At 44.6% G+C, this 16970-nt stretch overlaps 1 long non-coding RNA gene across 1 annotated transcript in view; it reads right to left on the minus strand.

The window, feature by feature from the left end:
- Positions 1-820: 820 nt before the first annotated feature.
- LOC135103985 (uncharacterized) overlaps positions 821-16970 on the minus strand; it is a 96856-nt gene continuing 80706 nt past the window's right edge. The window contains exon 4 of the long non-coding RNA XR_010270263.1: positions 821-1033. This is a non-coding gene — a long non-coding RNA (uncharacterized LOC135103985). The remainder of the gene's footprint in view (positions 1034-16970) is intronic.

A 16970-nucleotide genomic window follows, 5' to 3' on the forward strand; every position in this document is an offset into this window, starting at 1 on the left:
AAGAAGAGGAGGATCTTGAAGGATTACAAAGGAAGAACAAACTGCTATTGGGCCAACAGGTTCCCACGAGGCTGTCTGTGATGGTCTGCACTTTCTAATATGAAGAGACACAGGGCAGCGTAGGAAGAGGAGGAGAAGGAGGAGGAGGAGAACTAGAAGGAAAAGGAGAAGTATTATAAGAACCATGAAAAATATGACGATGGAAAGCTGACAACACACAAAACTCACAGAAACAATCAGCAAGATAGTTCACAAAAGCACGAATGAAAGAACACCTGAGTGTCACACGCAATGGTTCACTGAGAATGGAAAAGAAAACGACTCGAGTGTCAATTTATCACCACGCTCGTTACGAATCATTTTGAAACATTTTGAAACATTTATCCGTCACCTAAATTTACAAATGCATGTTAACTTTAATTTGGTACACGATTGGGTTATTTAATTATTTTTAGGAAGGAAAGACCATCAATAAATACATAGGAACTCAATATAAACTCACACCAGTCATATATTATAGGTCTCTCTCTCTCTCTCTCTCTCTCTCTCTCTCTCTCTCTCTCTCTCTCTCTCTCTCTCTCTCTCTCTGAAATACAGCGGAGCACGCCATCATTTCAGCCATCCCTCGCCACTCGTGCATTATTCCTGACATACAACCTCATTACCCAGCCGAGAGAGAGAGAGAGAGAGAGAGAGAGAGAGAGAGAGAGAGAGAGAGAGAGAGAGAGAGAGAGAGACATATTTTCAAAGTTGGTATTACGGTTCTAGTGATAGATTAACAATATTTCTACTTTATTAATAAGGGGAACACTCTTGAGAACCAGGTAAATCATCTCTGTAGCCTTGGAAAGTAGTCGCAGTGGTGAGAGAGCAAAAGCGTTTCTGAATATGGGCCAGAGAGAGAGAGGGAGGGAGAGGGAGAAGGAGAAGGAGGGCAGGGGGAAGGCAGGTCTTACTACTCACCATGGCGCGGTGGTCCCTGATGAAGGCCCGCATGTTGTGCTGGCGTGATCTCTTCATGGCCGCCTCGTCTCTGTCAGATAGATAAGTAACAACAATTAGCAACACGTGTCGCCGCTTGAGGGAAGAGCTAAAAGGGAAAATCAAAGGTACACACAGTTATTAGGGGGGCATTCATAGGCAGACACAGTTAAAAGTGGGATATTCATAGGTAGACACAGTTATATAAGGAACATGAAGCTCAGCAACGATTTGGAGCATGTCTCCCCGCTTGTGGAGAGAATTGGCAGTGAAATCCTAGGTGGACACAGTTGTCGTGCACAGTGGCAATGATCCGCGCAAGTTATTCAATCCGGAAATCCAAAAATCCGAACAAGAAGTATTTCGAGATTTTTTCCCATTCACCTCAATCCTTTCTCCTCCTCCTCCTCCTCCTGCTTCTCCGTCACTTCTTCCCCCGGTGCTTCTCTCTCTCTACCTCACTCCGAATCACAAAACATAAAGAAAATAAACACACACTTTACCAACCATGAAATATTTTTGAGATTTTCTTCCATTCACCTCTGTACTTTCTTCCATCCCTCTTGCTGCATTCCCCACCATCCCCACCACCACCGCCACCTCCTCCTCCTCTTCCACATACCCTCCCAGTGCCAAGGGTGTGGAGGGAGGAAAACCAGAAAGGAGGAGGAGGAAAAAGCAAGATGGAAAAGGGGAGAGGAAAGGGCTACCACCTCTCCCTCCTCCTCCTCCTCCTCTTCCACTTACTCTCCCATGCTGAGGCCGTGGGGAGAGGAAAACCTGGGAGAAGAAGGAAAAATCAAGGAGAAAAGGCAAGGTAGAGAAGGGAGGAAAGGGAGAGGAAAAGGGAAGAGAGAGGGAGGGAGTCACAGTCTGGGCAGCGCGGCGGGCCAATCATTATATATTCTCACCACTATTTCCTCGCGGCATTCCTTTAAGCGAGTCTCAAAAATTTGCTCTCACACAATCGCAAAACGCCTTCCAGAGAGAGAGAGAGAGAGAGAGAGAGAGAGAGAGAGAGAGAGAGAGGTGGGTGGAGAGAGTGGGTGATAAAATACATTCACTTCAAAAATACATTGTGTTAATCTTTAATATTTCGCAATAAACATTGTGGAGAACCTTATTTAAAACTCTCTCTCTCTCTCTCTCTCTCTCTCTCTCTCTCTCTCTCTCTCTCTCTCTCTCTCGAACACTATTGGCTGGCCGATAAAGTAAGAGAGCCAATGAACAAATAAATGGCTGAAATACGTTGACATGACTGCAACAATCAAATGCATTTACTTTTTACTCACACAAGGTCGGGGTGGGGTGCCCTTGCCCTAACATGGCCTGTGTGTGTATGTATGTATGTATGTATGTATATGTGTGTGCGTGTGTGTGTGTGTGTGTGTGTGTGTGTGTGTGTGTGTGGGTGTGTGAGGGTGGAATGTAGCAGTATCTAAGAGACGTGGGCCACTTGACATCAGAAGCTCCGCGCCTTACTCCAGTGTTAGCGGCTCGTGTGGCAAAGAGAGGCGGGGGATGAAACGGAGAAGGGCGCGGAGAGGCTTATAAATGAAGAACTCCGACATAGAGGGAAGGGAAGGACCGAGGCTGGGATGGGGAGGGAAGGCTGTGTGTGTGTGTGTGTGTGTGTGTGTGTGTGTGTGTGTGTGTGTGTGTGTGTGTGTGTGTGTGTGTGTGTGTGTGTGTGTGTGTGTGTGTGTGTGTGTGTGTGTGTGTGTGTGTGTGTGAAGGTACTACATTATATACTATATAAGTGGTTATAGTGAATGTCTGCGGTGTAATGTGGTGGGAGGGGAGGCAACGTGTGTGTGTGTGTGTGTGTGTAAGTACGATGAATAAAAAAAATATTCCTGCACACACACACACACACACACACACACACACACACACTGATGGAGGGAGGTCGTGCCGCCGCCAAGTTAATGCCTGACCTAAGTAATGACCTGATGTTCCTTGTTATACCATAAATCACTTAAATAGAGGCGGAGGCTGTGGTGGTGGTGGCTGTGGTACTGGTGGTGGTGTTGCTGGTGGCGGTGGTGGTGGTGGTGGTGGGCGTGGCTGGGTTCTGAGATGTGGTGGGCGGGGCAGGTAGATGGAAGGGTAGGGATAGGTGGGTGGGTGGGGCAGGCAGGTGGATGGGTAGGGGATGGGTGGGGATGGGTGGGGTAGGGGTGTGGCTTGCCTTAAAAATAATAAAAGTTCTGAGGACCGTTTGACTTGCCTTTAGGTTGAGTATACGAGATAATTCACTGAAAGCCTCGCAGGGAACAGACTCGAGGTAGTCACGCATGCTAGGGGGGAGAGAGAGGCGGAGAGAGAGGCGGAGAGAGCGAGAGAGAGAGAGAGAGAGAGAGAGAGAGAGAGAGAGAGAGAGAGAGAGAGAGAGAGAGAGAGGGAGAGAGAGAACGGGGCTGGGGCGGTACAGGCAAGGAATTACCGCACGACAAAGAGGTTATGAAAAGCGAGTCGTTAGTCTAAGTAAAGATAAATGGAGCGAGTGAATCTTTCGTGTATTGAAGGAAGAACATCACTGGGAGGAGGAGGAGGAGGAGGAGAACGAAAAAGAGGACGAGGAGGGGGAAGAAGAAGAGGAAGAGGAGGCCGTGGATGGTACAGAAGGCGACAGAATGACCACAAAGTCTTAAGAAACGAGTATGAAAAAATCGCATCAAGGTAAAGCGGCTTCCTTCATTAAATTAAGGTGTTTCTGGCAGGTGAGCACGACCGGAGGAGCCGACCACGCCCACCCGCCGCCTGCACGGGAGGGACACGCCTTGGAACTCGCAGGAGGAAGGGAGGGAGGGCGGGAGAAGGCGGGAGAGGGAAGAAAGGCGTAGGAAGGATGGCTGGTTGAGAAAAATGAGTAATATACTTAACAGGAAGGGAGAAGAGAGAGAGACATGTAGGAAAGCAATGAGTGTAAGAGACCAGGAAGTCTGAAGAGAATGAACTGTGGGTAAAATGTATTCTTTAAAATGTACGAGTATTGAAGCACCATTGAAATAAGAGCAAGCTAGACGAGGAGAAAGAAAGAAAACCTGTATTATCTAACGGAAAGATCGCAGAGCATGAGAAGCCCTAATGATGACAATAATTAACAGGTGTCTGGAAATTTTATTGTTTATGCAAAACTTCCAAAAGAGAGAAAATAGTCCAATAGTCAGATAGATACAACGTCACGTCAATATCGTATCTACTATCATAACTACCACAATAGTAACGACTACACTAATTGCTACTGCTACTGTATTCTATTACTACTACTACTACTACTACTACTACTACTACTACTACTACTACTACTACTACTACTACTACTACTACTACTACTATTACTGCTACTACTACTGCTACTATTGTTACGCTTCAGTACTTTAATAATGTCATGTTTCTGCCGTGTCCACTATTGAGAGAGAGAGAGAGAGAGAGAGAGAGAGAGAGAGAGAGAGAGAGAGAGAGAGAGAGAGAGAGAGAGAGAGAGAGAGAGAGAGAGAGAGAATTTACTATACTTTTTACCATTTTGATGCGAATCTAACTTTGCGCACCTGTCGTAACTTGCTAATTAAAAGCCAGGTAACTAGTAGAGTACCTGGTATCAAATTAATTTCATCAGAATGGAGGAGGGTAGAGGTGGCGTGTGTGTGTGTGTGTGTGTGTGTGTGTGTGTGTGTTTGTGTGTAGACTAGAATAGTGATTACCTCCCGCAAATATCACTGCCTTTCTATTCTCTTTCCCAGTCACACATACACACAAACAGACACACATACACACACACACACACACACACACACACACACACACACACACACACACACACACACACACACACACACACACACACACACACACACACACACACAGGCACACTTGTGAAACGAATGCAAAACAGAATACACTTAAAAGTTTAAACAACAGTAACAGAAGATGTTTAAATTATCTTTTAACATTTCCTCCACGTCTGTATATGTGGGGGAGGGGGTGGGAGAGGGGGAGGGTTAGGGCGAGGGGGGAGGGCAGTAGGCATTTACATTCAAGAAACTCTACACATATTTATTGACTTGTCCGGTGAGTGAAACTAGAAAATTTAACTCTCTGATACACAGAAGTTTATTCTTCGTGTTGATTTTTTTTCCTTCGCTCGCGTTCCGTCATCACCTCTTCCCCAATACGCCAATATGTTCATCATAACTTCACCGCATTGTGAGCCACCAACTTTGGAAAACAATCCAGAGAAAGTTTTTTTTTTTCCCTTTCCCTTCCTCTATCACCAATATTTTCGATCCCTCTCCTCCACATCATACAAACATCACACACGGGCATCATCCAACACACACACACACACACACACACACACACACACACACACACACACACACACACACACATTAACAATACCGGGGCTCCAGGAGGCAGTCACCGCCCCTTCATTCATACCACCACCACCACCACCACCACTACCACCACCACCACTACCACCACCATACTACCACTCTACCACTTCTCCCTCCTACCCGATGCCTCTCCCTTCCCAGCTCGAGTAAAGGCCAGTTTCTCCCGCCATATTAGGAGGAGGTGTTCCCCACGGGTCCCCGCCGCCTTGTAAGGGGAATGCGGCGGTGGCTCCAGCCGTTCTCCTTATAAAGGTGCGGAGGTGACACTTGCGGCCCGGGGAGTGAGTGGCCTCCGTGTGCGTGTGTGTGTGTGTGAGAGAGAGAGAGAGAGAGAGAGAGAGAGAGAGAGAGAGAGAGAGAGAGAGAGAGAGAGAGAGAGAGAGAGAGAGAGAGAGAGAGAGAGAGAGAGAGAGAGAGAGAGAGAGAGAGAGAGAGAGAGAGAGAGAGAGCTATTAGTATCGCTTTCACGTTCATGTTTTTTTTTAAAGAATGGAGACCTGATATGATTTCTATAATGATATATTCCTTTCCCTCAACACTTTTGTTCCACCGGATAAAAAAATCTTTCCCATCCAATCCATCCAATCCCTCTGTCCATTGTCCCTCTCCACCTGGTCACCTTCTTGACCTCAGTACTGCAGCGCCGTTACCTCCAATAAACCAATCAAGAAACCTACACTCACATGCCTTCATATACCTGCGTACAATAATCCATTACCTCCACACCTGACTGCCTTAACAAACCCACTACACACACACACACACACACACACACACACACACACACACACACACACACACACACCACTGGCTGACTCACCCAGTTAATCACAACGAAAGTAAACATCCCGGAACCAAAGCCAACCCTTAAACATCTCATTTTTATTTACGCATGAGAAAACATTACTTTGAGGGTTCGAATACTAACGAGACACGAGGCCTGGGGCGACGCATGGCTGGCGGGTGAGATTCTCCGTCTGGCTGTGAAGTTTCAGGTGACTTGTCCTTGTCAGCAGTGATGGCACGGCGGGGACACGAGGGAACGGCTAGACAGGGACGGGAAGAGGAGATGGAGAAGGGGATGGTGAAGGGAACGAAAAGTGGAAAAGAAAGAAAAGAGCGTGACTGAACAGAGAAAGTGAGGAATATTTAGAGAGGAGGTGGATGAGGGGATGCTGAAGGGAAAGAGATGGAAAGGGAAAGAGAAAGGAAGGAGCATGACAGAACACATTAAGGAATATTTAACAGAGAGGAGGTGAACGAGAGGATGATGAAGGGACAGGGAAAGGAAAAGGGAAGGAAAAGGAAGGAGAGTGATGGAACAGTGTGAAAAAGTGGAGAATGTTGGATACGTACTGTTTTCTCTATTTTAATGAGAGAGAGAGAGAGAGAGAGAGAGAGAGAGAGAGAGAGAGAGAGAGAGAGAGAGAGAGAGAGAGAGAGAGAGAGAGAAATCAGATCGTTCCATTTGTCTAATCTCTACTATTCCCTTCACCTTTTTTATTTTCTTTTTACTGTTTATAAAGTTTTCATTCCGTCTATTCGTAAAATCCACGCAGTTTCCTTGATTCTTCTCCACAACATCTTTATTTCCGCCTCTACTCTTCCTTACCACAGAGCAACTTTTTCAAATGACTTTTCATATAACTCTTTATTTCCCCTTCCCACACAAAGCCCTGCACTTTCTATTTTTGCTGCTTCTCTCGTATCTAACGTTTTCCTTCCCTTCTTGCTTCCCCCACCTATCCTTCTCCTTGCCTTCCACTCCCTTCCTCTCCTCTAACTTGGTGAAGACTCTCGCTGTTCTTAATTGGTGGCAACTTGCAAGATCTGGATCCTAAAAAGGGTTGATTTAAAGGTAGAGTCTCACAGGAAGTTGGGTCGTTAGTTCCCCACGCTGATGCTCTCGCCTGGAGTATTCGGCCTCGGCTTATCCGTTTCACTGGCCTGGATATCCACTCTCGTTCTGGATAATTAGAGACAGCGAAAGAATAACCCTCGTGTGGCCTTTTATTTTAAGACTTTACAGAAACGAGAATGTACGTACGTGTCCATTTTCTTTTTTTTTTTTTTTTTTAAGTGAGAGAGACAGACAATGTGGAATTTGGTAATAAGAAGAGAGTTATGCTTAATTACGAGATCTTAAGCACACTTTTTTTCGTGTTTATAAATGTCGAACGATAAAGTTAATGCTAATGATGATTGCGATGATGATGGTGGTATTAGCAGTGACATCACCATCATCAGCAAGGAATGTCATTGTGTCCCAAATGGAGTTTCATGATGAAGGCAATGAAGTGTCTTGCTGCACGTTACCGCAACACTGCCTGCGCATGGAAGTCAAGGCAGAAACGAGGGAAATTAGATGACAAGAGAACTTAAGGAAATATGGGAAGATGCATGAAGCCGTCAGGCCTACAGGTGGCAGGCCCTGTATGAAATTAAACACACCTACCTCTTTCCACCTATTATTCTCATCCATAAATGCGTCTATAATCTCCTTTTAAAACTTCTGAATGACTTAGCACTAACAACCTGATTCCTGAGTCTGTTCCATTCATCTACCGCTATCTGAGAATCAATTTATTTATTTCTCTTTTTAAATCTAACTTTATTACTGTAGCTTTTGTGACACCCATTAGAAAAGAGCACCAATTTCCCATACGCTTCACTGTGGCTGTATATTACCTAGTCCCTTTCAGAAAACACACAGCAATGTCCTTTCAGAAAACACACAGCAATGTCCTCTTTAAATTAAGTCTTCCCAGAAAATAAGAGTAAAAGAACATGAACACATAACAGACGTCACGAAACACACACTGCCTCACCTCACCTGCCTCCGAGGGTTATCATGTCCCGACGCCACAGGTATGCTAATGATACCACCGCTGCTGTACACGTAAGTAAATACTGACACATTTACCATCGGGAGAGCAGAAATTTGCCTTTTTTTTTTTGGAAGGAACAAGACAAACAAAGGATGGATACCGAACTCTAACCAGTCTGTCCATGAGAGTTTGTTTTATTCACAGGTCGAGAAAAATAATGGAAGCGATGATAATGTTCTCGATAGTGATAATGATACTATTGCTGCTTCCACTACTATTATAACTACAACAACAACAACAACTACTACTACTACTACTACTATTACTACTACTACTACTACTACTACTACTACTACTACTACTACTACGACTACTACTACTACTACTACACGTGTTTTTATGTATGTTTTTACGGTTCAAATGACAGATTGACAAGTTTTCTACATAATTACCAGGAGAAACAATCTTGAGAACCCAGCTAATTATCTCTGTGGCCTTTGGCAATAATCATGGTGAAGTGACACGGGTTTTTAAAGGTGTTTTTATGGTTCTAGGGACAGATCACTACGTTTTCTACATTATAAACAGGAAAAACAGTCTTGAAAACCCGGCTAATCATCTCTGTGGCCATTAAAAGAGGTCGTGATGATAGAAAGAAGGAGAGGGACAGAGCAAAGCATTTCTACATATTCTGGATACGGGCCGATAGTGTAACAAAGGTAACACAATATCCTGACGGCGAGAAGCGTGTCCTTGTCTTGTCCTTGTCACCAGCAGACGCCAAACCAACAATCTGCAAGCGCTCCACCGCCAAGCCATTCCGAGCACAGATTGAGGGAAATGAGAAAATGCAACAAAGCACTTGCAAGAAGAGAATCGAGTCAGAAAATGTGGCAAATTAGCTTAATGAACTCGCAGCAGCCCAGCCAGCCGAGTGTAATGGACGTGGTGTATTTTTTTTGTTCCTTCTGCTTTCATTTGGTTTAATACACGACCTCCGGGGCCATTAAGACACAGCTGCATGGCCATTCTTTCCGTTATTCCTCTCTCTCTCTCTCTCTCTCTCTCTCTCTCTCTCTCTCTCTCTCTCTCTCTCTCTTGTTTGAATATCTTTATTTTTCTTTGTAAATTTTGTAAACCTCAGCACTTTTTTTCCGGATCTCTCTCTCTCTCTCTCTCTCTCTCTCTCTCTCTCTCTCTCTCTCTGGCAGGAATGAAGAGTCATAAATCGAGCCCCGGGTGCCTTGTGTGGTCAGGGCGGAGGTCAAGCGGCCTCATTGGTGGGTCAGAGGTCACGTGCCTCCCCTAAGTGGCGTCACACCCCATCTGGCGGCGGTCACACACACGCCACACCAAGACCCGTGCCACTAAACCCTCCACTCACCCACTCTTCCACTCACTCTTCTCTCCATTCACTCTTGCCTTCCACTAACTCTTGTCTTCCACCTTACCTCACTTTTTTTTTTAACATCATTTATTGTTTTATTTTCTAGTATGGTAATTCATTTTCGTTTTTTCGTTTTTTTTTCTTATCGTCACTTATTCTACGTATCTTTCCATTTTATTTTCTATCTTAGCTTACTTTTTATATGACTCGATTCTTTTTTTTACCCCTTCTGTTTTATCTCTTAAATTAATTTGTTCATATTGTCATCACGTGTCATTTTATCTTTGCCTTTTCATCTTCTATATTTTTCTTACTTTTATTTCTTTTAGCTTCCCTCGCTTCTCATGTTGCTTATATTGTTGATCTTTCCTTTATTTCTTATCATATTTATTCCCAATTCTCGTCATTTCTTCATTTTCCTTTACTTCCATCATTATCTGCCTCTTGTTCCCTTTCTTCCTCCATTTCAAATATCTTTTCCTTCTTCTCTCTCTCTCTCTCTCTCTCTCTCTCTCTCTCTCTCTCTCTCTCTCTCTCTCTCTCTCTCTCTCTCTCTCCATCATATTTCTCTTACTTTCCCCGACTTCCGTTTTTTTCTTTATCCCTCATATTTTTCTTTCCGTTCTTCATTTATCACCACCACCACCACCACCACCACCACAGCAAGCTCCTTCTCTCCCTCTTCCTCCTCCTCCTCCACTAACCAATTTATATCTTCCTCTACTTTCTCCTAATAAAACATGCATATTTCACGATTCCCCTTCATTGCAGTTAGTCTTAATTTTCTTATTCCAGTTTTCACCTCTCTCTCTCTCTCTCTCTCTCTCTCTCTCTCTCTCTCTCTCTCTCTCTCTCTCTCTCTCTCTCTCTCTCTCTCTCTCTCTCTCTCTCTCTCTCTCTCTCTCGTATATAAGCAGCAAGTTGCGATGTGAAAGAGAGAGAGAGAGAGAGAGAGAGAGAGAGAGAGAGAGAGAGAGAGAGAGAGAGAGAGAGAGAGAGAGAGAGAGAGAGAGAGAGAGAGAGAGAGATACGCAAAGGAGAAAAACAAACAAAAGGAAAATACGAAGATAAAGACATAAAGAAACATACACCAAAAAAGAGAGATAAAGAAAGACAGAGAGAGAGAGAGAGAGAGAGAGAGAGAGAGAGAGAGAGAGAGAGAGAGAGAGAGAGAGAGAGAGAGAGAGAGAGAGAGAATAGGGTATGATTCCTACATCCTTTTGACCTTCCTCCTCCTCCCTCTTCCCCCTCCCCTCCCCCCAGCAGGTGTGTCATTGGGCGCGGTGACCCGGCTTGACCTCTCCTTGGCTATTCTTTGTTAAGCCTCCAGACACAGAGTAGTATGATACCTTCTTTATATCGTCCTCCTATTGTTTATAAATGTAGTTATCCAAGCGTGCAAGTGTAGTACTGGTGATGGTGGTGGTGGTGGTGGTGGTGGTGGTGGTGGTGGTGGTGAGAGAGAGAGGGAGTGTGAGAGGGTGTTACCAAGTGCCCAAGGTTTTGTTTCTCTGTTTATTTCTTTGATTTTCTTTGATTTATTTTATTTATTTTTCCATGCGTGTATTGGTTGAATTTCTGCCGTGCTTTTTCCATATTATTTATTTATTTATTCATATTTTTTCCCTTCATTCTTTCTTCTTTTTCTTATTTTGCTGTTTGGTGTTCTTCCATGATTTTTTTTTCTTTTTTTTCTGATTTTCGCACATGCTCACAGTAAAAAAAAGAGAGGGAAAACATCAAGGAGATCGCACCTCTCTCTCTCTCTCTCTCTCTCTCTCTCTCTCTCTCTCTCTCTCTCTCTCTCTCTCTCTCTCTCTCTCTCTCTCTCTCTCATTTCTCTCCCCCTTCCATTTAATTGCCTTGTCTCCTATTTCTAACTATTTTTTCCTTCTCTCTCTCTCTCTCTCTCTCTCTCTCTCTCTCTCTCTCTCTCTCTCTCTCTCTCTCTCTCTCTCTCTCTCTCTCTCACCCTCTTTTCACTAAAGACACACTTAAATCTCTTCCTCTCGCACCCTCATTTTTTCTCTCCCTTCTTCCGTTTTTCCCTCTTCCTGGCTGTGGTTTCCCGTCCTGCCCTCCACGCCCCGAGAGAGAGAGAGAGAGAGAGAGAGAGAGAGAGAGAGAGAGAGAGAGAGAGAGAGAGAGAGAGAGAGAGAGAGAGAGAGAGAGAGAATCATCGTTATCACCATCACTACCATCATTATCATCATCATCATTATTACTGCCATCATTCTCTAACTCAAGGTAAAAAGTGGGTTTCGTCAGCTTATAGAGAAGAGGAGGAGGAGGAGGAGGAGGAGGAGGACTTGGAGGAGGAGGAGGACAATGATAGCTAAACGCTCCCTTACCTAACCTCCCTCCCTCTTCTGCCCTCACCCAACCCTCTACACACACACACACACACACACACGGCCGCTCACTCGCGTGCCAGCTGTTGAGATGATCATAATTTCACACTTGATTGAATGCAGTGAACATTATCGATCCCACTGATGAATATTCGACACATGCACACACACACACACACACACACACACACACACACACACACACACACACACACACACACACACACACCTAGTACTGAAATATGTTATTGTTTTAAATTATTATTGTCTGGAACCTCTATAATAATGTGTTGTGTTATCATTATATTGAAACCCAAAGATGTAGAGAGAGAGAGAGAGAGAGAGAGAGAGAGAGAGAGAGAGAGAGAGAGAGAGAAATGCACATAACAATAAATTACCATGTTAATCCTTCTCTTCACCACCCTTTCCATTTTTTATTACCTCTCCATCTGTTCCTCCTTTCCTCCTTCCTCTTATTCGTCCTCTCTTCCTTCCGCTCCCCACTCCAAGTTACCCCTCACCTCTCTCTCTCTCTCTCTCTCTCTCTCTCTCTCTCTCTCTCTCTCTCTCTCTCTCTCTCTCTCTCTCTCTCTCTCTCTCTTCGTCATCTTCCCTGTTCTTATAATTCTTGTTTCCTATATCACCCTCACTATCTTCCCTTTCTCTCTCTCTCTCTTCTCTTCTTCCTTTAAACCGCACTCCTCCTCCTCTTATTCCTCCCCCTCCTCCTCCTCCTCCTCCTCCTCCTCCTCCTCCTCCTCCTCCTCTTCCCCCTCCTCCTACTCCCGGAACAGATGCGCAGCGACATTAAATATTTCATCACAAAGTCATGAAGAACACAAGACCAGGACATTTGATATCTGGGGTCTAGTTACCCGGTTACTCTTATACCCGCCCGCCACGCCCCACCTTGTCCAGCCCCGCCTTGTCCCGCCCCGCCTCCCTCTCCATCCTCCTCCCTCCCCCACTCTCCCTGCCGGCTATATGTACTATGTTGCTTCCTCCCATCCTTGGTTTTGCTGGATTATCTGCTGTAAAGGGGATGAGAGGCAGATGGGACGTGCAGGGGAGCAAGGGTGGACGGTGCGTGGGTATTGCTCCATGTATTGTAGTTGTAGAATTTTTTTTTTTTCTTTCTCTTTTTTTTGGGGGGGTTAAGGTAAGGTGGATTTTGTAATGGTGCTTGTTGTTTTTGTTGTTGCTGTTGTTGTCGTTGTTGTTGTTGTTATTGTTGTTGTTGTTGTTGTATTTTTTTTAGTGTTAATGAATTGAAAGGAAGTGTGGTGTTCGGTGGTAGTAGTAGTAGTAGTAGTAGTGGTAGTAGTAGTAGTAGTAGTAGTAGTAGTAGTAATCGTAGTAGTAGTAGTAGTAGTAGTAGTAACAACAATAACAACAACAACAACAACAACAATAACAACAACAAGGGGAAGAAAAGAAGAAAGCAATAAAAACACCAGCAACTCAGTGGACCTTCTTTTTTCTTATTGCAGTTTTGTTGCCCTTGGCCGGTGCCCCTCCTACATAAAACAACAACAACAACAACAACAACAACAACAAGCTCACCTACTGTCCACTACACACTGCATAAGGTTTCCCTGTCATCGCTCCCTTCTCCCTTCATCCCTCCTTTTCTCCCTGTACTTACTTCCTTTCCTCCGCTGCCCTCGTGTTCCTGCCTCCACGTACCTCCCCCTCCGCCAGACACAATCCCTTCCACGCCTTCATGCCATTAAGTACGAGCTTCATTTGTTCCCTGTGGCCTGCCAACTGTGTGTCATTTTCGGCCCCCTCACCCCGTCCCTCCCACTCCCCCTTCTACCTCTCTTCCCTCTCTCCACTTCATGCTCCCTCTTCCCCTCTATTCCCTCTCCTCGTCTTGTCATTATGCAAACCTCCGACTTGTTGTTATGATCGTTATTATGAATGAATGTTGTTATTATGAGAAGAGACTTTCTTTTGTACTTAATTCTTTGCTAGTTATTCTCTCTCTCTCTCTCTCTCTCTCTCTCTCTCTCTCTCTCTCTCTCTCTCTCTCTCTCTCTCTCTCTAGTAAGCTATTTTTTTCGCTTTCCTCTTGAATTCTTGTGAGTGTTCGTCTATTTATTAATTTATATAATTCCTAACTTGTAAATTTCTGAGTTGAGTAAATTATTTAATATGTGTGTGTGTGTGTGTGTGTGTGTGTGTGTGTGTGTGTGTGTGTGTGTGTGTGTGTGTGTGTGTGTGTGTGTGTGTGTGTGTGTGTGTGTGTGTGTGTGTGTGTGTGTGTGTGTGTGTGTGTGTGTGTGTGTATGGAGTACTGTCAGGTGGCGTATTTCAAACGTTAGAGTGAGTATACATTATTCATCCCTTCTGTCCTGCCTCATAATCTCTTCCCCACCTCCACCACCACCACTGCTGTCACCACCCACCTCAACCACTCACTCACTCACCACCACATTACCGCCACCACACCACACCACGCCTCGCCTCACTCACTCCCCTAACCGCAAGAAATAATGGGTTCAAGCTTGATAAAGTTAAGTTTTAAAAAAGAGATAAGAAGGAATTGGTTCTCAAGCAGAGTGGTAGGTGAATGGAATAGACTCAGTAATCAAGTTGTAAGATTTAAAAGACGATCAGAGGAATTAATGGACGGTGATAGGTGGAAAGAGGTAAGTGTGTGCTTGATGCAAAGACTGCCACGTGTAGGGCCTGATGGCTTCTTGCAGCTTCCCTTATTTACTTCCGTTCAATTACTCACTACTCTCCTTCATATCTCCTTCAAATTTACGGATATGGATGACAGGTTAAAAGAATAAATAAACAAGTTTCATACAGGCACATCCACGTGTAGCCTTGACGTCTCCTTGCAGCTTCCCTTATAATTCCCATGTTCTTAAATTCAATCACTCCTCGTCATCCTTCCTTCTCGCATCCCCCTCCAATAAAACGACCACACGCGACCGCAACCACCACATCAACGCCCCCGCCGCTGCATCATTCCCAGCCCCATCAGCCGCACCATTCCCTCGCCTCCATAACACGCATAGAAAAGTTCCACCATGAAAATCCGAAATGGAACGTTACTTGATAATTTAAGGGTGATAATTCCTACGGTCCATATAGTTTTTATGGTTCCTGATATATATAACGGTCCCCTCTCTCTCTCTCTCTCTCTCTCTCTCTCTCTCTCTCTCTCTCTCGTTCACCAGAGAGAGAGAGAGAGAGAGAGAGAGAGAGAGAGAGAGAGAGAGAGAGAGAGAGAGAGAGAGAGAGAGAGAGAGAGAGAGAGAGAGAGAGAGAGAGAGAGAGAGAGAGAGAGAGAGAGAGAAAGGGAGAGAAAGAAAGAGGGGAGTAGATTTGAGGGAGTGAGGATGGAGCCGCAAATTCCCCTCTTAATCCTCCTTGGCCTCTCTGAATGGCCGCTAACTCTCGTGATCAAGAGGAGCGAAAAGGACAATCCCGGCAGATACAGGCGCAGATTCTACAGACCTCGGTTGTCGCGCTGATGGATGGAGGAAAAGAGAGGGAAAGAGAGCGAGGAAGGGAGTGAAACAGTGGGAGACCGACTGAAGACTTGAAAAAAAAAAAAAAAAGGAAAAAGTTGTTAAAGGGAGGAAGACAAAGAAAGTGAAACAATGAGAAACTTTGCCTGAAAATTAGGAAAAAGTGAAGGGAAAAAGAGTTGATATTAAAGGACGGAAATACTTACAGAAAAAAAAAAGTGAAACAGCGGAAAACTTTGCCTGGAAAATTAATAGATAAAAAAAATATAGAAACAAAAATAGTAGATATCTAAGAAAGAATATGTGAAAAGAAAGAAAATTAAACAATGGGAAACTTTAACAAAAAACTTTCTCCTCCTCCTCCTCCTCCTCCTCCTCCTCCTCCTCTTCTTCTTCCTCCTCCTCCTCCTCCTCATTTTCCTCCTCACACACACACACACACACACACACACACACACACACACACACACACACACACACACACACACACACACACACACACACACACACACACACACACCATAAGAGATAACAGAAAAGAAACACAAATTAATCAACAAGAAAAGAACCTTATAAATTTTGCACATCTATACAAGCAATCTATCAACATTATCATTTTTTTTTTTTTACCGAATTTAAGATGCAATATTTCCAGTAAGCACTTGTTAACATTTTCCTTTCCTTCCCTCGCCCACAATTAGCGTTGACGGATCACCAGCAGCAAGACACAGCGCCACCCATTACTTCCCTTGTGTCCTGCGATAAAAAGTAAATAAATAAATGAATAAATAAATAAATGTAAATGTGCAGGAAAAAGAAAAAAAAAAAAAACTTGGGGAGAATAAATATTTACATATTCCCTTACATCTGCAAGTCTCTCTCTCTCTCTCTCTCTCTCTCTCTCTCTCTCTCTCTCTCTCTCTCTCTCTCTCTCTCTCTCTCTCTCTCTCTCTCTCTCTCTCTCTCTCTCTCTCTCTCTCTCTCTCTCTCTCTCACACACACACACACACACACACACACGGCCGCCCATCACCCACCCCATCATCTCCCTATCCCTACCACCACCCATCTGCCACGCCCGCCCACCAATTTCCTGTAGTATATATGTGCCTCCCTACCTACCCCCTCTACCCTCTCCACACGGCGACGACACCTTTCTTCTTCCTCCTCCTCCTCCTTCTCCTCCTCCTCCTCATTCTTCGTTATCTCTTTTCGTTCTACTCCTCTTTTGTTTTTCTCACCTTAGCACACACACACACACACACACACACACACACACACACACACACACACACACACACACACACACACACACACACACACACACACACACACACACACACACACACACACACACACACACACACACACACACACACACACACACACACACACACACACACACACACACACACACACACACACACACACACACACACACACACACACACACACACACACACACACACACACACACACACACACACACACACACACACATTTACGGACACACACATAATCATTTAAATAAATAA

Source organism: Scylla paramamosain, chromosome 10 (genome assembly GCF_035594125.1).
Source record: "Scylla paramamosain isolate STU-SP2022 chromosome 10, ASM3559412v1, whole genome shotgun sequence".
Lineage (NCBI taxonomy): Eukaryota > Metazoa > Arthropoda > Malacostraca > Decapoda > Portunidae > Scylla > Scylla paramamosain.